We start from the raw sequence: 25,979 nt of genomic DNA on the forward strand, positions 1-25,979 counted from the left end.
CATTGTTTCTTTCCTTCCTACCTTCGTTTTTTTTTTAAGATTTTATTTATTTGACAGAGAGAGAGAGAGAGAGCCCAAGCAGGGGGAGCAGCAGAAGGAGAGGGAGAAGCAGGCTCCCCTGCTGAGCCAGGAGCCCGATGTGCGGACTTGATCCCAGGACCCTGAGATCATGACCTGAGCTGAAGGCAGATGCTTAACGGACTGAGCCACCCAGGCGCCCCTCCTTCCTACTTTAATCCCACACTCAGTCCATTCTCCACTGGACTGCCAGAGGGATCCTGATAAAACCCAGTCAGGGCCAGCCACTCTTGTGCTCAGTGCCCTGCCATGGCTCCCTCCTCGCTCACGGTCAGAGACACTGTCCTCCCCATACCCCACATGGTCCTGATCATCTGCCCCGTCATTTCTCTGCCTTCAGCTCTTCCCGGGTTCCCTGTCATTCACTGGCTTCCAGGCATACCTCTGCCCCAGGGCCTTTGCACTGGCTGTGCCTTTTGCCTGGCTCACTCTTCCTCCAGACACCCATGTTGCTCCTCACCTTCCAGTCTTCACATGGTTTCATCTCCTGGGGGCCTTCCCTGAGCAGCCTGTTTGTTTTTGCAGCATTGAACCCTTCCCCTGAGATTGGTGTTGCCATCCACAGTGCATGTCCCCATATGCCAGGTTCGGTTCATTGTCCTCTCCCTTACTGGAAGGAGAGCACTGTGCAGGCTGATCCAGGGCAGGAGGGAGGAGCACTTGCCTACCCCCTGGTTGACCTGGATTGTTTCCACCCAGCCTTGAGAGACGTGGCCTTTAATTTGGATGGAGAGCCCCTTTCAGCCTCCTGCAGCCTCCACAGTGCCCTGAGCCCCGGCGGGGGGGTCTGCAGGTCTGCACATGCCCGGCGCACCAGGCAGTTCCTGATCTGACCCCTCAGTGGTCAGAGCCGAGTTCTGAGGCCTGGCTCAGTGCCCAGCCCCTACAATGCTCCCCTGATTTCCGCACTCACGGGGTGGAGCCCCCACTTCCTGAGGGCAGGGCCCTCCTAGCCCCATTCTTTCCCTTTTGCTCGTTGTAGTTGGCCTTGGCCCCAAACCAGTCCCCAATCCTGTCATCCTACAGAGGCAACACCAGTGGTTTGCGCCTCCCTGGCCACCCCTGGTTGTCCTCTTAGGACTGGCCTTGGCCCTCTTGTGGCCTGGCCACCCTGGACCTTGGCAGGTGGTGTCTCAGAGCACATCAGCTTATGGGTGCACAACTTTGCTCAGGGCCTTGGTCCCTGGCGCAGCCAGCCCCTTGTCCCCGCAGGTGCCAGGAGGGTCCCTGTAACCTCAAACTCCACGCCGAGTAGGGTCGTTCATTCAAGTCACGTTCTCCATCCACACGTCTGTCCATCCATGTAGCCTGTAGTCACCAGACAGCTGTTTTGTGCCCGGCCCTGCTGGGTGTGCTCAGAACAGGCTGAAGCCCTGTCCCCGTGGGGCTGGCCTTGACCTCTCCCAGCCATGGGGTCCTCCTGTGAAATGAGAAGAATAACACTGGCTTCCCAGGAGGCCATGAGGAGGAATGAGACAGGTGCAGGACGGCATCAACAAACACTCTCTGTAAAGGGCCAGGTAGTAACTATTTGAGGCTTTGTGGGCCATACAGTCTGTCATCACCACTCAGTTCTGCAGATGTCCCAGCCAGTGATGATAGGTCAGCGGTGGGTGTAGCCATGTTCCCATGAGACCTTCCTCCCCAAACAGCGGGGGGGCTGGATGTGGCTCCAGGGCCATGGCCTGAGGCAGCGTGTCCAGGCTGGGTACAGACGCAGGGGCAGCTGCTGCTGTAATCTTGATTGATGACGATGGTGGGGACACTGCCCTCCTCCGGGACACAGGACCACAGGAAGCTCACGGTCCCGGGGTGGCAGAGCGCTGGGGGTAAGGCTTCCACAGAACCCCCTTCTGTTTCAGTCTGTGGACGCCTCATTTAGTCTGGTGTTCCCTGGAGCTATAGTTAATCCCTAACACGGCGGGGTAAGATCTCAGAGAGAGGAAAGCTAGGACTTAACTCACGGCTGAGGTCTGCCAGGAGGCCCTGTGGAGGCGGCCGATTTCATTCCCCGCACCCTGCCGGGCGCCACCACTTTGAAGGAAGCCTGGCCTGGGCTCCGGGGGCAGTTGGGTGCAGGCAAGAGCCCCACAGATCTCCTGCATCCTGCTTAATTGCCCATGAGACTCCTCTGCTGGCGCCGGCCTCGCTCTCTCCCTGATGCTCTGAGATCCCTCTGCTCGTTGCTCTCTGCAGCCCCATCTCAGACTGTGTCCTGAGTTTTTCTTAATTAAATGTTTGCCTCCTCCCTCTAGACTGTGAGCAGCTCCTCCTTTGGGAAGGGAAGAGAAAGAATTAACATTAATTGAATGTGGGCCACATGCAGCCTTGGGGAGGAGTACAGGGAGCCCAGAGAGGTTACACGCCTGTCCAAGGGCACACAGCATAGGAGCCACAGAGCTGGGATCGGGCGTTGGGACCCTCCTTCACTCCCCTGCTCCACCTGCCCTGTGTCTTGTCCTCACAGGAGAGGCCAGGCATGAGGAACACAAGTTGGAGTCAGAAAGACTGGCGCTGAGAACTTCCCCTCCCACCAAACCTCAGTCTGCCCATCTGTAAACAGGCACAGTGATAGTCGCCACTGCACAGAGTAGTCCTGAGGATCCAGTGTGACGGGGAGGGAAGGAGAGAGAGAGGGAGGGAGGGAGAGGGACAGAAAGTCCTTGCCCTGTCTCTTGGGGCCTGAAGGTCACTGCTGCTGCAGACTGCCCAGCCGGCCCCGTGCGCACCCTTCTCCCCGAGCTGGAATGGTTGGCAGCAGGCCTGTGTGCATTATGTTCTCGAACTGTCCCTGTGCCAAAGAAATGCCTTCCAAGGAGCATGCCACCGTGGCCTGAAGAGTTCTCAAAGCCTTCCTGGGGCGTGGGGAGCGGCTGGGGGTCTGTCCTTTGCCCCCACCCCAGTCCTTGGCCATTTCCCCTGCAGGGCCTCAGAGAAACCAGGAGGTGATGCTCAGCTCATGAGGTGGGCTGTGATGGCCGTCTGTGCTGACAGAGAGGCCAACAGAGATGCCTTGCTGTCCTGGGAAAACCAGAGCCCGTGCCATGTAGTGAAATCAGGGTTCCAACCCACACTTAATCCCAGCACCCTGTCATCAACCTCATCGTCATTCAGCCCGATCAGTATATCCGCAGCCGCCCTCCTCCTGCGCCCACCGGGAGCCACTGTCCCACCTGCTCCGCATCAGGAGTCCAGTTCCCTAGGTCCCTTTTAAGGCGTTGGAGGGACCAAACAATGTGTTCACGTGGGCATATGCTTTTTATTTTTTATTTACTTTTTCTATGGTGGTAAAATCTATATAACACAAAATTTACCATTTTAACCACGTGTAAGTGTGAGGTTCGGGGCATAAGTACACTCACACTGTTGTGCAACCGTCCCCACCATCCGTCTCCAGAACTTTTCCATCTTCCCAAATTGAAACTCTGTCCCCATTAAACGCGAACTCCCCAGTCCCCTCCCCCAGCCCCCAGCAGCCACCATCCTGCTTTCTGTCTCTGTGAGTTTGACGACTCCAGGGACCTCCTGTGAGTGAAGTCATACAGTGTTTGTCTTTTGTGACTGGTTTATTTCACTTGTATGATGTCCTCAAGATTCATCCATGTTGTAGGCATGTGTCAGAGTTTCCTTCTTTTTTAAGGAAGAGTAATATTCTATCGTGTGGATAGACCACGTTTTGTTTTATCCATTCATCCATTGTCGGACACTTGATTAGCTTCTACCTTTTTTGGCTATTGTGAGTTATACTGCTCTGAACATGGTGTACAGATGTCTCTCCGAGATCCCGCTTCCAATTCCTTTGGCTGTCTACCCAGAAGTGGAATTGCTGGATCATATGGAATTCTGTATTTAGTTTTTTGAGGAACCTCCCTACCATTTCCCACAGGTGCTGTACCATGTTACATTCCCACCAGCAGTGCACAAGGGGTCCATTTCCCCCACATCTTACCAATGCTTGTTTTGGTAACAGCCATCCTAATGGTGTAAAGTGGTATCTCATGGTGGTTTTGATTTGCATTTCCCTACGTTGAGCATCCTTTCATGTGCGTATTGGTCATTTGTGTATCTGTTGGAGTCCTTCACCTATTTTTGAATTGTATTGTTTTTCGTTGTTGTTGATTTTTAGCAGCTCTTTATATATTCTGGACATCAGTTTCTTATCAAACACATGATTTGCAAATATCTCCTCTCATCTTGTAGGTTTTCTTCTCTGTTGATGTGTCCTTTCATGTACAGAAGTTTTTAATTTTGATAAATTTAACTAGTTTTTTTCTTTTGGTGCCTGCATATGTTTTGTCTATGACTCCTTTGGTATCATATCCAAAAAAATCATTGCCAAATCCAGTGTCATGAAGATTTCCCTATGTTTTCTTCTAAGATTTTTATAGTTTTAGCCCTTATGTGTAGGTCTTTGATTCATTTGAATTGATTTTGGCATAGGGTGTGAGGTATGGGTCCGACTTTATCCTTCTGTGCGTGGAATCCAGTTTTCACAGCACCATTCCTTGAAGACTGACCTTTCACCGTGGAGTGGTCTTGGCCCCCTTGTTGAAGACCATTTGACCATGTACCCAAAGGTTTATTTCTGGGGTCTCTGTTCTCTTCTATGTTTGTAAAAGTTTTATTGGAACATGGCCACACCATTCACTTATGTATTGTCTACCGCTGCTTTGGAAAGAAAACTGGCGGAGTTAGAGTAGTTGTGACAGAGAAAATTAGGTTCTCAAAGCCAAAGTGGTCCAGTCTCATCTGCCTGCAGGGCCCCTTCGGCCCTCCCTGGGATGTGAGCTCCCTGGATGCTTCCTCCATTCCCCCCCACCAAGGGCAGTACGAGATCCACCATGTTGTAGGCGCCCGGTCAGTGTTATGGGTTCGTTGTCCTCTGTTGACTTGGGAGGGTTTTCGATAACCTCTATCTTGGTACACCTACAGGGACATAGTGGCAAAGAGGTTAAAGGACCCATCATTCATTCCCTAGAGCCCCTCATTCATTCCCTAGGGGCCCCTCATTCATTCCCTAAGAGCCCTTCATTTATTCCCTGATGGCCTTCCTTCATTCCTGAGGCCCCCTCCTTCCCTATGGATTGGCTAGAGGAAAGACTGGGAGGCATGGCTGAACTATTTCACAGCCTGCTGCACCAGATGTTAACCGTTTAGTTGCTGAATTGTGGGAAAGTGGGGAGCAGTTCCATGCAGGCAGCCAGATAGTGGGAGGGGCTCAAGGCAACAGATACTTACCAACCAGACAAGGGTGTTGTACTGGTTAACAGCCCTCGGTGAATAGTACCTGTGAATAGTACTGATGCAAAGGGCCTAGAGCAGGCCATGGCCCACGGTCAGTGCCCACTCCAGGTGCCAGGCCCTGGGCATTTGTTGGGGCCACAGATGCAGTCATAGGGGCCAGAATGTTCTGACAGCCTCCAGTCCAGCCACCAGCATGTGCCTCAGCTGGCAAGACAATGCATTATTGTCCCTGTTTTACCAAGAGAGGGGAAGATTTATCTCGGGTCACAGAGGGGATGGGGACACCCCACCAGAGGACCCAGACCTTTGGGGGACGCTGTGACTCAGTCCCATTTCTGCTGAGACTCTCATCCTGAAATAGGGCCCTGCTGAGCATCTGGCCAGGTGGAATATCCCAGAGCGAGAAGGGAAAGGACTTGGCCAGGGGAACAGGAAAGGGGGTGCAGGGGGGTGGGGTGGAGGAGGGGAACAGGCTAAGTCAGGCCAGACCCATGTAGGCAGCAACCAGTTGCTCTAAGTATTTCATTGCCCACTCAGTTCAAAAATCACCCCTGGCTCCTGAGGAACAACAGAAGGAAACCCGAACCCCACGGCCCTACCTACAAGGCCTCCCCTGAGCTTTCCAGTGTCTGCAGCCCACCTGCCCAGCACCTCCTGGGGCTCAGCACACCAGCCCAGCCGGTCCCCTCCTGCTCCTCCCACTACTCAGGCAGGCTCCCCAGCCTCTCCTGCTGCTGGGGCTCTGGGAACCCCCACCCCGCCCCCCGACCCTGCTGCCCCCACCCCTCCTCTGCGAATCTCCCCAAGTACTTGGCCCTCCTCTCTGGCACTCCACCACGTCTTCCAGGTCACACTTTCTTAAAGGTTTTATTTTCAAAACATCAAACCCACGGGAAAACTAGAACAATGTAATAACTCCCCCTCTAGAACTTCGCCTGGGCTCCCCAGCTCTGAGCATCTCCTGCGGCCACTCCGTCCCTCTCTGGGAATACACATCCATGGCCCCCTTCTGCCAGCCTGTAGGCTGTGGATGCACAGGGCATAGTGCCGGAGAGCCACATCCAGGAAACACAACACGCCGGCCCAGTAACTTCACCCGCAGCGTTCCCGTTTAATAAGCAGCGTAGGACCACGTTCTCTGTAGGACTAATTAAAGCTGTGAAGGGGCTGAGGGGCCGTCTGGCCCATGTCCCCAGCCCAGCCCCTCCCACAGCTGCCCGCTGACGTCCGTTGGAAGTGTGTCTTAGCAGGGCTTTTTTGTGCATTTTCAGGTGCACACAGCATTAAGCGGATGGCACTCTGTACGTCTTCCTCTCTCATGACTAGAATTACACCGCGTGCAGAATGTTCTGCAGATGCCTTTGTACTCCCGGAGCTGTTCCCTGTGTTATCCTGTGCCCCCTCGGCGTATCTTTGCCGGTCCCCCACGGAGGGGCGTCCAGCTTGCCTTGCTTCGTTGGACCAGCCCTTATCACGTCAGCAGTGTGGCAGGCTCCCAAGGGACGCTCTTGCCCCCGGGTCCCTTGGGAGCCTGCCACATTCCTGCGGGAGACCCTGAGCTCCCAGAGGGCGGAGGTCTCGTGCCCTCGCCGCCCCATCCCCCCACCCCCGACGTGAGGACCGTGCCCGGCTCGGGAAGCAGCACCGAGCTGAAGCCCAGCAGTGAGGGGCAGGCAGGTTGGCTCTGGGGTCTGTGCATTTAACTGCTGCCTCTTCAAAATGTTGAACTGACAGCTCAGATGAATTGAACCCACCCACCCCAGCCACCAGCTTTAGTGTTTGCCCTGTCACTGCTAGCACCTGCATCCTTGTCTTATCCCAAACCTAGGCAAAGGGGCAGCCGACCAGGATTCAAGTCCAGCTCCGCCTCTCCCTCCAAGCTGTGCGACCAAAGCTGGTTACTTGCCATCTCTGAGCCTCAGTTTTCTTTTTTTTTAAAAGATTTTATGTATTTATTTGACAGAGAGAGACACAGTGAGAGAGGGAACACAAGCAGGGGGAGTGGGAGAGGGAGAAGCAGGCTTCCCGTGGAGCAGGGGGCCCGGTGCGGGGCTCGATCCCAGGACCCTGGGATCATGACCTGAGCCGAAGGCAGACGCTTAACGACTGCGCCACCCAGGCGCCCCTGAGCCTCAGTTTTCTAGTGTGAGAGGGGCTGGCAGCGGGACCCTCCTTGTGGAGGTTGACCTTGGAAGGTGCCCCCACAGCCCCGGGTGAACAGCAGGAGCCCAATACGTGGGCATCCCTCCCACAGAGAGCAGTTTGGGGCCCAGCTCCCTGCAACCCAGGGACTGATGTTGAGCGGCTGCCGCCCGAAGTCAGAGTAAGTTTATGAGGCTCTAGCTGGTTTTTAATCACAGCAAGATGAAAATTTGGCAGATTCAGACACTGATTCATGTGACAACATTGTCTCGCGTCTCATTTGTCTTTCTCAGGCTTCGGTGGTGATGCAGCGGGGGCGACCCTGATGGCCCTCAGGCCCCCTGCATCTGCCCCAGGCCTGCCGCGCGCCAGGTCTGAGCCTTGAGGGAGAGGGACGTGGGCACGGGTGTGGAGGGACCCCCCCAACCTGAGGCAGTCCTGATGGCCTCACTTTTCAGACGGGACCCAGAGAAGTTGAAGAGAGACCCCAGGTCACCCAGCTCATCAAGAGTGGGACCGGCTGGGAACCTGTCCACATCGCTCGTCTTTGCTCACCTTCTCACCGTGGAACTCCGGCGGCGCGCCAATGGGCACCCGATTAATACTTGCGGACTGTTGCACTGACGAATGCGGGTCCAAGTGCTGGGGCGGGGGACAGGGCTGGGAGGAAGCTGCTAACTCTGTGCATCATGGGCACCAGGAAAAGGTGCACTAGAAGGAGGGGGGCACATCAGCTTTGCCTTAGAGGCTGAGTAGGAGTCCGGTGGGCAGATAGGAGGAAGGACGTGCAGCCCAGGCAGAGGGAAGGGCAGGTGCAAAGACGGGGCAAGTGCAAGGAACAGCAATGAGGGTGGAGGGCTGCCCGTGTGTAAGGTGTAAAGGTTGGAGAACATGGCAAAACCGAAAATCACTCAGTGTATTAGCTTGGGCTTCTATGACAAAATACCGCAAACTGGGGGTGGGGGCACTTAAGCAATAGACATTTCTTTCTCACAGTTTGGAGCCTGCAAGTCCCAGATGAGGGAGCCCGTGAGTTCAGTTTCTGGTGAGGGCTCTCTTTCTGGCTTGCACTTGGCCACTTCTTGCTGTGTCCGAGAGAGGAGCAGGGGCGTTGGTCTCTCTTTCTCTTCGTATAAGGACTCTGATCTCACAGGGGCTTTACCCACATGGCCTCATCTAAACCTAATTACCTCCCAAAGTCCCCACCTCCAAATACCATCCTACTGGGGGTTCGGATTTCAACAGATGAATTGTGGGGGGACACAAACATCCAGCCCATAACACTCAGCTAGCTTAAGCAGAAAGAGTTGTAATACAAGGGATCAGATGCTTCTCAACATCACTGGAAAGTCTGGAGGCACAGGCTCTCGTTGGGCCTCCAGGAACCAGCCCGGGGCAGCCCTACAGAACTGGTCCAGATGGGCCTCCACCACAGTCCAGACATTGGGGGTCAGGAGGCTGCCAGCTGAAGGATCAGGAAGCCACCATGGCTGCCCCTTACCACTCAGGAAGCTGGCGACTCAGGCCCCAGATGCTGCCGGAGGAAAAGCCAGAACCCTCCATCCGAGACATGTGGTAGCCACAGACGAAGTATAAGAGCAGGGAAGGGCCTGGGCCGGGGTTGGGGGTGGGGGAGCTGCAAAGTCTGGAAAGCCCAGGCTGGGACATCCCAAGCTCTAGCTGCAGGGAATGAGCTTTCCAGCCTCTGCAAGGCAGGCAGGAAGTTGGTGCAGATGCTCTCCCTCTCCAGCACACCTTCTCGGGTGGTGGGGGCCCAGGACTGCCTTTTCCTTACCTGCTTCCTGGTCTCTCATCTTCCCCTTCCTCCAGCCCCCTCTGATTTCTCCACTTAGGGATGACAGCTGGGCGGGTAATTCCCCCCAGCCATCCTCATTGTTTACTGCAGAGCCTGGCTGGTCACTGGGTAAGCTCTTTAGGACGGGTTCATTTGCATCGTCCCTTTAATTGGTGCCCTGCCCCACCCAGTGTAAATCTCCAAACCATAAATCCGCCAGGGCTTCTGAGGCTCGGCGGCTGGTGTCCCTCGCTCTGCATGTCCCAGACACCCAGCAGCCTAGAAGTGCCTACGACGGGGGCATCAGGCAGGTTTTCGTGTTCCAGAGACAGGAAAAGCTTTGGCCAAAGTCGCCCAAAGAGAATGAGATGTGGGGTCAGGGTAGGGGGGTATAGTGGAAGCTAGAGCCAGGGCAAGGTGGTGGCGGGGGCGGGGGGGCTCACGAGCAGGAACTGGTGAACAGGCTTTGTCGCCTCTGTCAGAATAACTCAGCTCCAGTTGTATGGATTTTCTAAATTACAAAATATTTCAAACCTAGGGAAAATAAAAATAAGAGCCTATACTTACATAGCACTTCCTGTGCGCCCAGAACCATTCTAAATGCTTAATAAAGAAAAATTTCTTTAATCCTCCTAACTACCCCTTGAGGCGGGTTCAGTGTTTTCAAGTGAAGCACTGAGCCAGCGAGCAGTTCCTGCGGGATCTCCTTGGGAAGTGGCGGAGTCCAGATTTGAACGTGGGCAGTGTGGATGGAGAGCCCCAGACATTCATACACCCACCATCCAGACCGCTGGCGTTGATATTTTGCCTTAAAATGTTAGGTGGGGGGCGCCTGGGTGGCTCAGTCGTTAAGCATCTGCCTTCGGCTCAGATCATGATCCCAGGGTCCTGGGATTGAGCCCCACATCAGGCTCCCTGATCAGCGGGGAGTCTGCTTCCCCCCGCCTCCCTCTGCCTGCCACTCCCCCTGCTTGTGCTCTCTCACTCTGACAAATAAATAAATAAAATCTTAAAAAAAAAAAAGTTGGGTGGGAGGGAGTGGGGGAAGGAGGGAGAGGAAGGTAGTGCTCTAGGCTGCCCCAACCCCTCCAAGGGTGGGCATTGTACCCTATTCCCCTGCAACTCATGCTCCGGACATGACCTTCCCTGGTTGCTGTTCTGAAGGTCCGCATCCACAGTCAGGGCCCCAGAGGGACATGTTGGCCATGTGCCCCTGAACTCGGAGGAGGCCACACCCTCCCAAGCTGCATCCTGTCCATTGTCCCCCCACTTACCTTCAAGACATCTCCCGACTCCGGGGCTACAACCTGCTGCTTCCTCTACCTGGTCCCCAGCAGAGAGGCTGTGTGGTCCATAGGATGCTGTTTCATTTGTGAGTTTTGTACAGATTCTTTCCGATGGCACTTACCTTTTTGCAACCTGCCCTGTTTGGATCACTGTGGTGTTTACAAGTTTTGTCCATGCTAAAAACACCTGCAGAGCAAGTAAGCCCATGCAAAATTGTGTCCAGTGGCTTCTCTACCTCGGAGCCATTCAGGTCAGGATTCTAAACTCCTGATTCTAAACTTCGGAGCCATTCAGGTCAGGATTCTAAACTTCAGTGGGAGCCTCCCACTGAAGGCTGACTCCAGTGGAGGTGAGGAGATTCCCTCAAAAGGGGAATGTTTGGAAGAGGGGAGATGGGTGTGCGTGGCTGAAAAGTAGCAGAAGGAGCATACTCATTGCAGCCTGGGAAATGCAGGCTGGAGGGTGGTGTGGGCATTCGTATCGAGGGTCCCCACAGTGTTCACAGTTTTGACCCATAATTCTGCCTCTCAGAATGCTCCTGAAGGAACCCCTCATAGATGGAAACAGGGAAATGCCTGACTGTCTAGCTCTTTGACCACCGAATATTAGCAATAACACTGATGGCTAAAAATAGAGCCTTTGGCTCATCATTTACCTCAAGGCCACATATTAGAGTAGAAGGGTGTCACTAAAAAGTAGGGTTTTTTTTAAGATTTTATTTATCCATTTGAGAGAGAGAAATAGCAAGAGAGAGCATGAGCAGGGGACAGGGGCAGAGGGAGAAGCAGAGTCCCTGCTAAGAGCCCCACGCGGCGCTCCATCCTAGGACCCTGCGATCATAACCTGAGCCAAAGGCAGACGCTTAACTGACTGAGTCACCCAGGCGCCCCAGAGGTAGGGTTTTTTAAAAATGAGGTGGCAGGAGGCTCATGAAGTCATGGTCATGAAAAGAGTGGAAGGCAAAACGAACTACTCCAGCTGACATGCCATGAGGTAGAAACAAATAGCTTGAAAAAACAACTAGGGGGTGCCTAGTGTTGGGCACCTACCAACTGTGTGACCTTTGGCGAGTGACTTTGGCAAGAGCCTGTTTAGTTTCTTCATGCAGAAAATGGAGATGATAATGCTCACCTGCATTGGTTCCTGGGAGGATTAAACAGGTGGAAAGCATGTCACTTGCCTGCTGCCTTTACTTACCTGAATGGGTCCCAGAAGGCGTGGACTTTGCCATTAGAGTGGGAAATGGTGTTGCTTTTCCCCAGCCACTGCTCTGACCAGCCCTGGCTCATCTTTCTCCCTGCTCCTGGATGGCCCCCAGGCCTCTGTCCCTGGTAGTCACCTGAGCCACGCCACACCTTCTGCACATCAGAAATGGCAGAAGAGGGGAGAGACAACAGGGGGCAGGGGGGGATGTCTGCCAGCTTTGTGACGTCTCACCCGCTCATCGTTGCTTTGGGCTGGCCTTTCATAAGATATAAGCCTTCCCATAAAACCACCGAGCCTTCCACTATTTCATTCTGGCTGCTAAGTCCCCACGGCTGGTTGGCTTTAATGCGCCACGGAGCTGGCGTTTGGCGTCTCTTCTCAAGCAGATCCGAGATGATGTATTTGGGGGAGATGTGCACGTAGGATTGCAAGGGTGCGAACCCCGCAGTATGGGACCGCTGTCACGGCTGTCTACCAGCATGTCTGTTTGGTCACTTGTTTGATGAATGTGCCTGGAGCCTGTGCTCGGGGCTCAGCCCGGCGCTAACCACAGGCGTGGGAAGGGGATGGGACTCCTCGGACCCAGGGGCCCCTCGCCTACAGGAGACACCAGGCAGTGCGGATCCATGGATTCTTCCCTAGTTGTTCATCCATCCACCCTGACACTGATCCGTCCGCTCACTGGGGTTAGCCCTGCTGCGCTGGGAGGCTGCCCCGCGGTTAAGGCTAGATTCGCTGCCCCGCCTCCTACTACCGTGTGACTCAAGGCCCGTTACTTGGCCTCAGTTTGTTCATCTGTACAATTTTGTGGGATTGTGCTCAGGATTAAATGAGAAAGAGCTCAGAACCATACCTGGCATATAGGAAGTGTTCAACAATGGAGACTGATTACCCCAGGCCCCATGCAGGGTTCCAAAATAAGAAGGGGAAGGAGCAGGGTCCTGTGCCCTGAGGAGTGGGTGTGGGGGCGGGGGGCTGGGGAGGCAGGTATGTCAAGGCAGAGTCACAGTGGAGTGTGGGCAATGGGAGCCCAGGGGAGGGGGGGTCACAGTGGAGTGTGGGTAATGGGAACCCAGAGAGGGGGTTGGGAGCTTCCTGAGCTGTCCCTTGGCAGAGGTGGGGGGATTCCAGGCAGTGGACAGATGTTCATTGCTCTATTAAGATTCCGAGGAGGACAGGCAGCCTGGATGAGCCCAGGGCTCTGCTCTGAGTCACCCAGGAGACTGGCCTCCTCCCTCCTGTGGCCCTGCCTTTCCCTTGGGATGGAGGCTGGTTCTCCACCCACCCCCACAGGGTAGGGGAGAGGATATGAGCAGAAGTTGAACACTCTGCCTTGGCCAGAATTCACTTATGAAGTCATTCTGCACTGATCAGCCACATGCCCTGGTGAGCTGGGAGGGAGCGAATGGACCCTGGGAAGAGACAGCAGGAAAGTGGAGGAAGGGACAGCACCCCCCCACCATGTGTGCGTGGGGGTCATACAGTTTTTGGCAACTGGGTAGTATTTTCAAATGCAAACACCAACTTGACTTTGTGTTTTATGGGATTCACAATGCCCCTGAAGTTTCTTTCCTCTATTTCCTCTGCCCCTGCGGGTTGGAGGTGGGAGTCTGAGGAAGGAGGTGATGGTACCTGAGCAGCACGTGGCTGCTGACCCTCCTTTAGGGGACCAGAAGGAACCTGGTCTGTGTGGCTCCAGCCCAGGCTCCGTCCCTGGCTGGTGGTGGGGCCTAGGCAGGAAAGACAGATAGGGTGGATTCTGCCTGGGGGAAGAGGGTGGGAGCAATCAGGGGTGGCTTCCTAGAGGAGGCAACAGCATTCTGGGTAGAGGGGGCAGGCCTGAGACAGGGAAGCATCCTCATATCTGGAAGTCCACTCTGGATACAGAGGGGCCAGACCATGAAAGGCCTTGAATGCCAAGCCGAGAGTTCACCCTGAACGGGGCAGAAGTCATAAACTAGCTGCTGAAAGACTGCCTCTGGCCTGCAAAATGTGGGTTAAAATCTTTGCTTTAAAAGCTTATAAGGTAATGACTTTTGACATTTGAAAATCAGGAGATTTCAGGTGGTGAAGGCTGGGTTTCTGTCTTCTCTTGATGGCTCAGAAAGTCTGGCAGTCCTGGTGGGTTCCCTCCTTGCAACCACAGGCTGGAGCCCCCAGCAGAGGCCCCCTTACACAGAGCAGGTGACCTTCAGTTCGCCGCTGTCCCCACTCACCCAGCTCCCTCGCTTCTTCCCCGGCAGGCAGCCCCTGGAAACTCAGCCCCTGCTACATGTGGTTATCCGGGTCAGCTTCTGGTGGTGGCCAAAGAGAGAGATGAAGGGGAGGGGGCCATGGTGGACCCTGAACCTGTGGCCGGTGAGAGCAACTGAGTCGAGAGCCAGGACAGAAGGAAGGAGGGGGACGGGAGGGGAGAGGCTGGGGTCAGGACACTTGGAACATCTGCTGACTGAGGTCTGGTTCCCAGTGGCACAGGAAAGAGAGGGTGGCCCCCAGGGTGTTCTTGCCCAGATGTTAGGTCAACAGTAATCCACTTACCTCACTGGAAAGTTCTAAGATTCGACATAGAACACAATCATGGCTCCGCACGCTCTGTATAGATGATAGAGAGCCCCAGTGTAACAGACTGGTGAGGATGGAGGGGGGGTGAAATCAGAGGGTCCCTAGTAAGAGCCCCCAAGCTGGACTCACTGGGAGGTTTGTCACCTCTGGCTCCCCCAGGGGGATTCACCTCTTCTCTCGCCTTCGTCCCCAACCAGAAACACTCCAGATTTGGGCCGGCAGACTGTTTGACTGTATTGTGTTTCAAGGAAAGCAAAGAGTACAGAATGCACTCATTTATTCACTCAACATTACATGGGGTGCAGCACCCAGTTGCTGTCCTTCAGAGCTGAAAGGCCATGGGGAGCAGGTAAGGGAGAGTGGTGTGGAGTTCCAGAGTCAGATAGGTTCAAAATCTCAGCTCTACCACTTGCTAGCTGTGTGACCTCGGGCAAGTCACTTAACCTCTCTGTGCCTCAGTTTTCCCACCTATAAAATGAAAACCTAGTAGTGCCCACCTCAAGGAGTGCTGTGAAAATGAAATGAGATCATTTAAGTGAAGCTTCTAGAACACTGCCCAGTGCAAATGGAGTGTTCTAAGTATGGCAAGTATTAGTGTTTACTTAGCAGCAATTTACTGAGCACCTGCTGTGTGCCAGGCACCAGGGATAGAACAGCGTTGGAGACAGGCACAGGCCCCTGCCCTTGTGGGGTGGTAGGCACCAGAGGGATAAACAGGTGAGCAGTGTGGAATGTCAAGGAGCCCCCAGGTGTGGGAGGCAGAGCCTCCTGGGGATCATGCTCCCCCTACATGTCCCTGCTCTGAACCTGCAGCTGGCGGCCCCTCCTGGCCCCCTGCCATCAGACCCCCATGGTCCTGAAGCATCTGGAGAGCCTTTGCAAATTGTCTGCCTCCAAAGGAGCACTTGCCCTAACTCTTACCAGCTGGGGGGTCTTAGGACACTGCCTTGGCCTCTCATCATCTTTCTTTTTGTGAGGGAGGACCCGGTCCCTTCCATGGGGGTTCCGAGAGGAGCGGGGGACAGAGTCGACGGCACCAGGCCAGTGGGGTCAGTTCCTCCAGTGATGGGAACAACTGGTCGGCTTTAAACACACCTGCAGCTCCCCGTGGCCCATGGAGCCTTGTGGTCTATGGTCTGCAGAGGCAGCCCCGGGAGGATGATCTACTGGTGCCTTGGGTGTGTTAGAGGGGGTTAATTAAAAATGTGGCTGGAAGATGAATTTCTGGAAACAAATTGGAAACCAGTGGAAGCTATTGATCTGCCTAATGGGAAGCCGATGGTATCTGAGCGCGCAGACAGCTCTGGCTTACAGAGGTGGCAGGAATCGATGCGGCCCCTTCCCTGAGCTGGTCAGCCCTGGGCAGGCTGGGAACATGGATTGGGGAGGGGCGCTGAAGTGCCCCCAGCCTCCTGGAGAGGCCCCAGGCTACTAGTTCTGGCTCAGAGCTGGGGAACCAGCAGTGTTTCTGCTTGGGGTCAGAGGAGTTCCTAGCCGAACAAAGTAACAAACGTCTTCCTGCCTCAGTTTCCTCATCTGGCAACTCCCGAGCCCCGGTGTTATTGTAAAGTTAGATGCAAAAAGAAGGGGGCATGGCAGGCACCGTCCTCAGGGCTAGGGACTCGGTAGCATAGACTGCCCCAAGTCTCAGCCCTCCTGGAGCTCACATTTTAGCAGGTGAGACAAACAACACACAGGTCTGTATTGTGCCGTTCCAGGGAGAACTGTGTGTGCCAAGGCCTCAAGGGGGAGCACCTGGTGGCCTGCAGGTGACAGCTGTAGCCTGTGATGTGACTACAACATCACCATGGCAACCAATGAACACCTCCCCCAAATTTTGGACCCCCACCCCCCTCCCTGGGGCCTGCAGCACTGCCAAGGAGAACCACTGATGTGTGTATCTGCTCACTTCCTTCTTGCACAATCCTGCAGCACACGTGTTTTTATGCCCATTTCACAGAGAGCAAACTAAAGCTCAGAGCAGCTTGGCCAGGACCCAAGGCCACACAGCTAGGAAATCAGGCTTCCAGGGCAGTGCTTCACCCCAACTCATGGAGTGGACGTGGCTCTGTTCCCTTGGTGTCCCCAGGGGCCGGCTCTCCAGCCACCGCCTGTCTCGGGCCATGCTGCTCCAGAATGTGTGCGGTGATCGTTCACCCTGCCCTTGGTGAGTGGATGCCATCGAGGCGTGGGCAGAGTTTATCAAGCTCTGGCTGATGCCTGGGCTTCGGTCTCACTGCACCCCCCGCTGCCCTCCCTAGACCAGAGTCATTTGGAAAGCACTTACTCGTGAAATGCTCTCCCAGGATCTGGACGGGGAAGATGGCCAGTGTTAGTCTGTTTATTGATTCCTGGACTTTACAAGGGTTTATCTCTGAAACAATAAAATTGAAAGATGGCCTCCAAATTTCTATCTCCAGCCTGTACCTCCACTGCCCCCTGAATTCCCATCCAGGCTTGAGCATCCATGGCCCTTCAGGCACCACCATTGCCCCCCCCAACCCACCCACCCAGGGGTCTTCTGGGTCTCCGTTTCCTTTCTACTCTCTCAGCAGCCAGGGGGAGCTTTTAAAAGCACAAACGACCTCATGTTGCTGGTTTGAACCATCCAATGCTTTCTCTTATGCTTTGCATAAAATCCAGGCTCCCCATCACACCTGCCCTGCCTCCCCCTCAACCTCCTCTTCACAAAGCATTCCCCTCCAGACACTCTGTTCTCATTGCAGCTCTTCAAGTGCATGGGGTGTTCTCTGGCCTCAGGGCCTTTGCACTTGCCACTCCCTGTCTGAACCACTAGTGCCCCCAGGTCTTTGCATGGCTGGTACCTTGTCGCTGTCCACGTCTCAGCTGAAAGGTCACCTCCTTGAGAAACCCTCCCTGACCACCCCTGTGCACCTTCACAAAACTTAGTGCCCTCTCAAAGTCTCTTTCGTGTGCACCCTTTCCCCCACGGTAGCAGGAACTGTCTTTCCTACTTACGGCCCAATCCCCAGGGCCTAGACCAGGGTTCGGTAAACATTTGTATAATTAATCAGTGAACAAAGTGTGAGGCTCTGCAAAATTCAGCCAGAGACACATCCTGACTTGGCCCAGAATTCTGGGCTTTGCTGGATTTACCTGCACTTGGTGGCATTGTGCCCAGTCTCTGCACCACCTCTTCCATCCACCCCAACCACTGACCTGAGGATAGGTGACCCTGTGGTCTCCTCAGCCCCTGGCTCTGTCCCAGTCCTGAGGGCGGAGCTCAGGGAGATGTCATGGAGACTGGTCTACACTGAAGGCCCAAGCCTGCTGTGTGGGTGGGAGGGAAGCGCCTTACCCTGGGGTGCCAACCTCAGCAGAGGAAGCACCTCCTGCACCCACGGGGTGAGGAGCTTGAGGATGAAGCTTCACCAGGCAGATAGGAGAGAGGGAAGAGTGTTCCGGGTAGAGGGAACAGTATGTACAAAGACCTAGATGTAGGAAAAGCATGGTGTAGAGAAAGAAGAGGAAAAAGCCAAGCACGTCTCATTTTGGAAGGAGGACCATGGTCTTCATCTGGCTTATTTGATCCCCCTGCCCCTCTCTGGGAGAGTCTGGTGGATCTTCACTCAAAGTCATGGGGAAGTCTTCTCCAGGGGCCGCTCATACCAGCCTCCTCCCTGCTTTTCCTGTTCCTGCCCTTGCCACCTCACTGTCTGTTCTCAGCATAAAGCCAGAGGGGCCCTCCTTGTCCTCTGCTCAGAACCCTCCCAAGGCTCCCACCTTAGAATAAAGGCCAAGGCCATCCAAGTCCTGTGCCAGCTGATCCTCTGACTCCTCTTCCCCTGACTCTTCCCAGCACTCCCTCTGCACCAGTGACATCAGCCTCCTCACTGATCCTGGAACACACCAGGCATGCTCCCACCTCAGGGCCTTTGCACGTGTTGTGCCCTCTGCCAGGAACCCTGGGATACAACCACCTCCTTCACTGATGGTTCTGCGTTTATGCGGAGACGGGGTGAATGGGGCATGAACAGTGAACACTTGGAGGTTGCGGGGACTTTCCTGGCATCCGAAGCTGCTCTGGGGGGCAGGGGGGACCTTTGGGGAAACACTAATATCTGTCTTCCTAAAACTTAAGGCCAAGGAGCCCTCCCAGAGATGGAGCCCCAGGGTGATCTGGAAGAGTCCATTTCCCTCAGCCTGGTCAATTCCTATAAATGCTGACCTTTATGTCCTAGAATATCGAGCTCCACCGCTGACACGAGTTAAGTGGGGCCCCTGAGGGCTACTGACGTGTGTGCCAGCACTCAGGCGTGGGATCACCACTACCTGTAAGCTCTGCAGAGTGCCGTCTTCACTCTGAGCAGAGGACTCTGGTGGCCTCTCTCACCACCCAAGGGACCTGAGCCTGAAACATCATTTGTCCCACTAGCTTTGAGATGATGCAATTCTTAGTGATTTAAAAATGTCAAATCCTCATGAAATGCAGTCCTGCACACCTGAAACTTCATCGCTTACACCGCACCAAGTACCTTCCAGCATCCCCAGGTTGGAGTCTGATACGGCCCACATGCCTAACTCCGGCGTCAGCTTCCCCAGAAGGCTCGCGTCACCCATTCCTGGCCCCGAAACTCCACTCAGGTCTCTGCTCAAGTGTCACCTCCTAACCCCCCTCCGCATCTTATCCTGATTCCTTTTCCTGCATGGCACTAATGATGACCTGACATATGACGTAGTTATTTTGTAACAGCTTTATTGATGTGTAATTTACATACTATAAAGTTCACCCATTTAAAGCACACAATTCAGTTGATTTAGTACATTCAGAGCTGTGCAACCATCACCACTATCTAATTTGGGGATGTTTTCATCACCTGTAAGCCTATATCCATTAACAGTCATTCCTCATTCCCCCATCTCCCAAGCCCCTGGCAACCATTTACCCATTTTCTGTCTCTGTGGACTTGCCTATCCTGGACATTCATATAAATGGGACCATATGCTCTGTGGTCTTTTGTGACTGGCTTTTCTTTCTTTCTTTTTTTTAAAGGTTTATTTATTTTAGAGAGAGAGCGAGAAAGAGCATGCACGTGAGCAGAGTAAGGGGCAGAGGGAGAGAGAATACCAAGCAGACTCCCTGCTGAGTGCAGAGCCAGACGCAGGGCTCGATCTCATGACCCTGAGATCATGACCTGAGCAGAAACCAAGAGTCAGAGGCTTAACCGACTGAGCCACCCAGGCGCCCTGAGACTGGCTTTTTTCATGTAGCAAAGTGTTATTTTTAATCATCCATTTCCTCCTACCCCAGGGCCTTTGCACTGCTGCTCTCTTTGCCATGAACGTTCTTCCCCAGATATCTCTGTGGCTCCCTCCCTCATCCACCTCCTCAGCAAGGTCTTCCCCAACCCCTGTGTGAGTGGGTAATCTTGCCCTCTTCCCGGCCCTTCCGACCTTACCAGCTTTGCTTTTCTTCAGTGACCTAGCTCCCTCTGACGTTCCTGCACTTCCCTATGATTCTGTTATGAGCCTCCCCAAAAGTCAGGGACCTTGTCTTGCTCTCTGCTGTGCCCTCAGCGCCCAAAGAATGGCTGCATGTCATCATTGCTCAGTCACTGTTGGTTAAATGAAGAAATCCTGGGGTCTTCTGGTATCCCCTTCACCTTATTCAGAGCCAGCCTAGGGTCCAGACAGGCCATGAGCCGCCTTGGGGCAGGCAGATGTCAGGGACACCATCACCCTGGGGTGCTCGGTTTTGGCCTCTAGAAGCTGCCACAGTGCTCAGGGTATCAGGGACCAAGGCCATTAAGGGCCATAAGTGTCGGGGGCCTTCCGCGCCCATGAGGGGCAGCCGGACCTCTCCCACAACGCCATGGAGCTGGCCACGAAGAGAAGGGCTGCAAACAGGGCTCAGGCTCCAGCCCTCCCCAGTGACAAATGGCTGATAATTAATGTTGGACCTGCACGTTATTAATCAATTTAAAGTTGAGTGCGCAGCCAGAAGCGAGTCCAAGAAAAAAAAAAATGTTCAGCCCCACATCCTCCTCATTCTTACTCATCAATCACCAATTTTGCAAGCAGCTTATTAAAATGTAGAGAAAAGCTTGGCTGGAGAAATGAAAGGCCCAGAGATGGTTTATCAGGGTTTTGCAGATGTGGATGCAGAGAGTGGGCAGGGGGGTGGCAGGAATGGCAGAGCTGAGGGGCCAGGTCCCATTTCACAGAGGGAAGGTCTGAGGCTAGCACCTCTAAGGTGAAGGGCGGTGGTGTGAAATCCAGAAGGGTTAATGCCAGCCCAGGAGCATGGCCAGAGGCTAGAGGTGTGCAGGAGCTGGGGGTTGCAAGGCGCGCAACCAAACAGAGCCAAGATCCCATGTGGACAATTTAGTGACCAGAGGGCCCCGGAGCCATGTCCAAATGCAAGGCAGGCGAAGAGCATTATTTTGGTGTTTGGCAGATCTGGTTTCAAATCCAGGCTCTTCTCCTGACCAGTGGTATCGGAGGGTGAATCACCTTCTCTCTCTGAGCCTGTTTCCTCCTGAGCCCTGAGAAAAGCAGACCCCTCTCAAAGGTGTGCAAAGATGAACGGAGGCCATGTATACACAGGCCTGGGAGACGTTAGGCACAGAGTAGATGCTCAGTAAATGATAACTATCACTGAAGGCCCAGAACCGGTTACCGAGCACAGCTGGGGGTGCTTCTGTACCTCCCTAGGGCATGAAGACAGTATTCTGGGTCTAGAGCCAAGCAAGTGTGCACCAGGAGGCTGCTATGCTTTTGCTCATTCTGTTTCTTTTCTGGGAGTGTGCTTTCTTCACTTCATCTCCTTCCCCCCAGGGAACTCCTATGCATCCTTCAAAACCCACCTCGGATGGCACCTCCTCTGTGCTGCCTTCCCAGTACTGAGTCAGCTTCTTGCCTTCTGTGTTCCAAACATACCTGATTCTTGCTAGATTGTGAATCCTTCCTGGGAAGGGTCGGTGCTTTATGCAGCCCGGTGTGCAGTGACATAATAAATTTTATTGGATGAATAAGTAAAGGGATGAGTGAATAAATGAATGAACATTCCCCCCTGCCCTGATATCACTTAGAGGCCTGTCCCTCACTACCCTCTGCCTCCAAGACTGGATACTTCCCAAGAGCCAGAGCCTGGCCTAGAGGTCTTGTCTTTGTCTGTCTGCCAGTGCCCAGGTCAATTCTTGGTACATACTAAGTACTCAAAAGATGTCAGAATGGCTGAGAAGGAAAAGAGGAGACAGGAAAGCTGAGCCCACATTTAGTAAGCCCCTACTAAGAGTCAGGGGTGGTGCTGGGCATTTTTGCCTGTAAGATCCTTTCTTAGCCTCATACCAAGCCCATTGCATAGACGTGGGGACTGAGGCAGAAGGACCCAAATATGTGAAGGAGCCAGAATTTAAACCACGGAGTCTGAATGACTCTTGAGAGCTGTTGCCACTCCATCGTGATGCCTTCCGAAGGTGTTCCTGCGTGCATGCGTGAATGAATGAGTTAGCCAGATAAATGAGCGAACTACGGAGTTCTCAGGGGAAGCTTGCTGTCTGCCTCCTCTGTCTCCCTCCAGTCCCTCTGCCTCCTGCCCAGGCCTTTCTCCTGTTCAGCTGGCTCAGCGCTTTTATTTTGGGGCTGTAGAATGAGACCTGCCCCGCCCCATGCCTTTGCGGGGCTCCCACCGCCCTGCAGATTTTCCTGCAGGCCCCCCTCCTCCTGCCCCCGTACCTTTCCTTGCTCTGTAGCTGCAGCTGCTGGCCCCTCCCGCTCTCCTGCCAATCAGACCCCCATTGTCCTGCCACATCTGGAGTGCTCTGCAAATTGCCAGCCCCGAAAGGCTCACTCAGCATCCTCTGCAAGAAGACGTCCATGCTTCATTCACAAACACTAGTTCCTAAAAGGCTGGTGATTGTGTCCTCAGCGTCCCTACTGGGCCTACCTGGAGACGTGGAGTGGCAGAAAAAGCACCAGATGGCTGGGGAGGGAGGGGGTGTCCATGATTATCACTGAGCAGGAAGTAGGCTTGGCCTCTGGGAGGTGCAGGGCATGCATTAAGTAGGGAACACATTTTCTAAAATATCCTTTGCTCCACTGGCCCCCAAAGCCTATGTTCCTGCCTCCCTAGTGGGGCGGCATGGATGTCGGCAGGAAGGCTGTCAACACCCCGAGCGCTGGGTCCGCCCCGGCTTCTGGCTCAGGAGGCCTGGGGTGGACCTGCCATGCTTTGGTCAGGGGAACCACGAGGGGGCTTCAGGAAGGGCGGGACCCCACTCGGCTGGGCTCACCTCTGGGGAAGGCAGTGTTCACCTGGACTACATCACACACAGCCCAGGGACAGGGATGGAGGCCACCTCTGGTGCATTCTCCTGTGGAGCATCTTTATGGAGCTACATGCAGTCAGCCAAGAGCCAAGTGAAGAGGAGGGAAGGTGCTCAGAGGGAAAGACCTGGCTCTGGTCGCAGCTCAAACGGGTGACCATGGTCGCCACCATTGTAACACAGCGCAGTGGGACCCCTCTGAGCCCCTGCTGTGCACCAGACACAGAATACCTATCTCTCTTAGCATGTGACTGGACATCTTTGAAGTCTCTGTTTATGAACAACCTAAATGTGTCCCCCACCTCCCTGGGGAGGTAATGATTGACCTCAACTCTCACCCTCCCTGAATTTCCAGTGGAAGCCCAGAGAGGTCACTCTACCCCAGGTCACACAGCTTAGCAGGTACACGACTCACTGGGAGAAGGCCCTGGAGCTTGTGGTTGCTGGAGTCTGTTGGCCTGGGTTTGGTCCCTGAGCCCCTCTGCCCAGCAGTGTGGCCAGGGGCAGGCCCCTAACTTCTGTACCGTGGGCCCGAGGAGAAGAAAGAGGCTGCTGTGACCACACGCCCTCAGGCCCCCATCCGTGGATCTGATTGCTTCTCTGCGGCCACCTCGTCACGGCAAACCGAGAGCAGGGTTGGCACTCCCCCAGCACCCATGTCACAGATGAGGAGCCTGAGGGTCAGAATGAGGCGATTCCCCAGGGTCACACGGTGGCAGTCCCCTCCCTGAGACATTGCTCGTCCTCTGGAAGCTGTTGTTCAGAGGCTCATGATCTCCTTGGTGACAGTGTGGAGCCTGTGCTCACCCTGAGGCTCGTGTCAGATCCAGGGTGGGTCTTCCTGAGCACACAAGGACCGGACTGGGCCGGGCCTCTTAGCCCCTTGCAAGGATGAGGGATACAGGCCCCCAAATGCCTTGGATTAAAATACGAAAGAAAGACAGACAGTGGAAATTGAGAAATGCTGAATTAGTGTCCTCAGGATCAGATATGGCAGCTGACCAGTCACAGCTCAGCCCACCTCCCCGGGCTCTCAGAGACAGACTGCTGGGGGACGTCTGGGACTTAGGACCTGGGTGGAGCTAAAATAATTCCCGGTACTGAGCCAGAGACAAGACTCTTCAGGACTGGGAAGGACATTACCCGGGCAGTCAGGGAGGGCCTCTGCGCCTGTGACATTGAGCCAAGAACTCAGTGGTGGGAGGAGCCAGCTATGGGGCTGGGAAGCAGAGGGAGCAAGCGCAAAGGCCCTGAGGCATAAGAAGTTCACTGATTACAGGATGGTTCACTCATTATAGAATGGAGAGAAGAACAGCATGGGGGCGCCTGGGTGGCTCAGTTGCTGGGCATCTGCGTCGGCTCGGGTCGTGGTCCCGGGATCCTGGGATCGAGCCCCGCATCGGGCTCCCTGCTCCGCGGGAGGCCTGCTTCTCCCTCTCCCACTCCCCCTGCTTGTGTTCCCTCTCTCACTGTGTCTCTCCCTGTCAAATAAATAAATAAAATCTTTTAAAAAAGAAGAAGAAGAACAGCATGCCTGGAGCAGAGGGAGAGAGGGGCCGAGGGTTGGGGGGTGAGCCCAGGGGGAGAGCCGGGGCCAGAGCATTTAGGGTGTGAGGGGCATCTTGGTGAACTGTGTTCTATGCACAGGGTCGGGGACAGGTGTGCAGACAAAGCCCCTTTAACCCTTAAGAACATGAAGGAGCAGAAGGAATTTGGGTTGTCAGAGACAGAGATGAGGAGACGGCATTATAGCCAGGGAGTAAGGCATGGGCATGGATTTGGAGGGTAGTAGTGGTCTCATGGGCAGGCTTGGGAGAGAGCCAGGTCCTTTGGGTCTCTCTGGATCTCCTTGGGTACCAAAGATTTTGTAGGCAACTCTTTCCAGGGCTCTGTAGCAGCCACACACTGCCCTCTGCTGGGATATCTGAGTATTACACCCCATGACATTGGGATTGGACCAACCCCAGAACTTCTGAGAACTTCATGGGAACATCCCTGGGCTCCAGGGTCCTCAGGGCTGGCAGGGGCTCCCAGAGGATGTGGCTTTCTTGGGGAAACCCCTGTCTTTGTTTCCATGTCAGAGCCACTCAGTTTCCCTGAATCCAAAGGCAGGCTTGACAACGGGCCAGGACTTGAGGAATGGCTGGATGTGGACACGGGGGTGGGCGGCTGACTCAGAGAGGCCAGCCAGGGTGAAGCTGGGGCTTCTATGGAGTATCTTGGGGCCTGTCTCAATGGGGCTTCCAGGACCTTCCAGGACCCAGCCCCTGCCTCTGCAGTAGCCATGGAGGAGGGATTCGCAGGGAGGCCAAGAAGAAAGGTGAGGAGGGAGGGAAGTTGGCCGGCTTGGTTGGCGACTTTATCTGTCCTGTAAGCAGACTCATTCATTCATTCATTCATCAAATACTTTGTGAGTACAAGCATACCTCATTTTGTTGCACTTGGCAGATATTGCATTTTTTACAAACTGAAGATTTGTGGCAATCCTGCTTCAGGCAAGTCTGGGGGTACCATTTCTCCTACAGTATTTGCTCCCTTCGTGTCTCGTTGTCACATTTTGGTAATTCTTGCAATGTTTCAAACTTCTTCGTTGTTGCTGTATTTGTTATGGTGATCTGTGACCTGTGATCTTTGATGTTACTCTTGTAACTGTTTTGGGGTGTCATGAACCATGTCCATGTCAGATGGGGAATTTAATCGATAAATGTGTGCGGTCTGACTGCTCCACTGGCCAACTATCCCCCGTCCCCCTCCTTCTCCTCGGGCTTCCCTGCTCCCTGACACACAATCATATTGAAATCAGGCCAGTTAATAACCCGACAGTGGCCTCTAGCTGTTCAAGTGAAACAAAGAGTCACGTCTCTCACTTTACATCAGAAGCTAGAAATGATTCAGCTTAGTGCGGAAGGCATGTCACAAACTGAGACAGACCAAAAGCTCTTGCACCGAACAGTTAGCCAAGCTGTGAATGCAAAGGAAAAGTTCTTGAAGGAAATGAAAAGTGCTACTCCAGTGAACACACAAATAAGAGAGTGTAACAACCTGAATGCTGATACGGAGAAGGCAGGAGAAGATCTGGAGAGAAGAGAACACCAGCCACAACATTCCCTTAGCCAGAGCCTAATGGGGAGCAAGGCCCTAACTCCCTGTAATTCTGAGAAGGCGGAGAGAGGTGAGCAAGCTGCAGAAGAGAAGTGTGAAGCTAGCAGAGGTGGTTCTTGAGGTGAAGGAAAGAAGCCGTCTCCATAACATAAAAGAGCAAAGGGAAGCAGCAAGTGTTGGTGTAGAAGCTGCAGCCCGTTATCCAGGAGATCGTGCTGAGATCATTAATGAAGGTGGTTACACTAGACAACAGATTTTCAATGCAGACGAAACAG

At 54.1% G+C, this 25,979-nt stretch overlaps 1 protein-coding gene across 1 annotated transcript in view; it reads left to right on the top strand.

The window, feature by feature from the left end:
• IQSEC1 (IQ motif and Sec7 domain ArfGEF 1) overlaps positions 1–25,979 on the top strand; it is a 354,630-nt gene that overhangs the window by 159,387 nt on the left and 169,264 nt on the right. The window lies entirely within an intron of this gene.

Source organism: Leptonychotes weddellii, chromosome 1 (genome assembly GCF_054177405.1).
Source record: "Leptonychotes weddellii isolate Sample4059 chromosome 1, ASM5417740v2, whole genome shotgun sequence".
Taxonomy (NCBI): domain Eukaryota; kingdom Metazoa; phylum Chordata; class Mammalia; order Carnivora; family Phocidae; genus Leptonychotes; species Leptonychotes weddellii.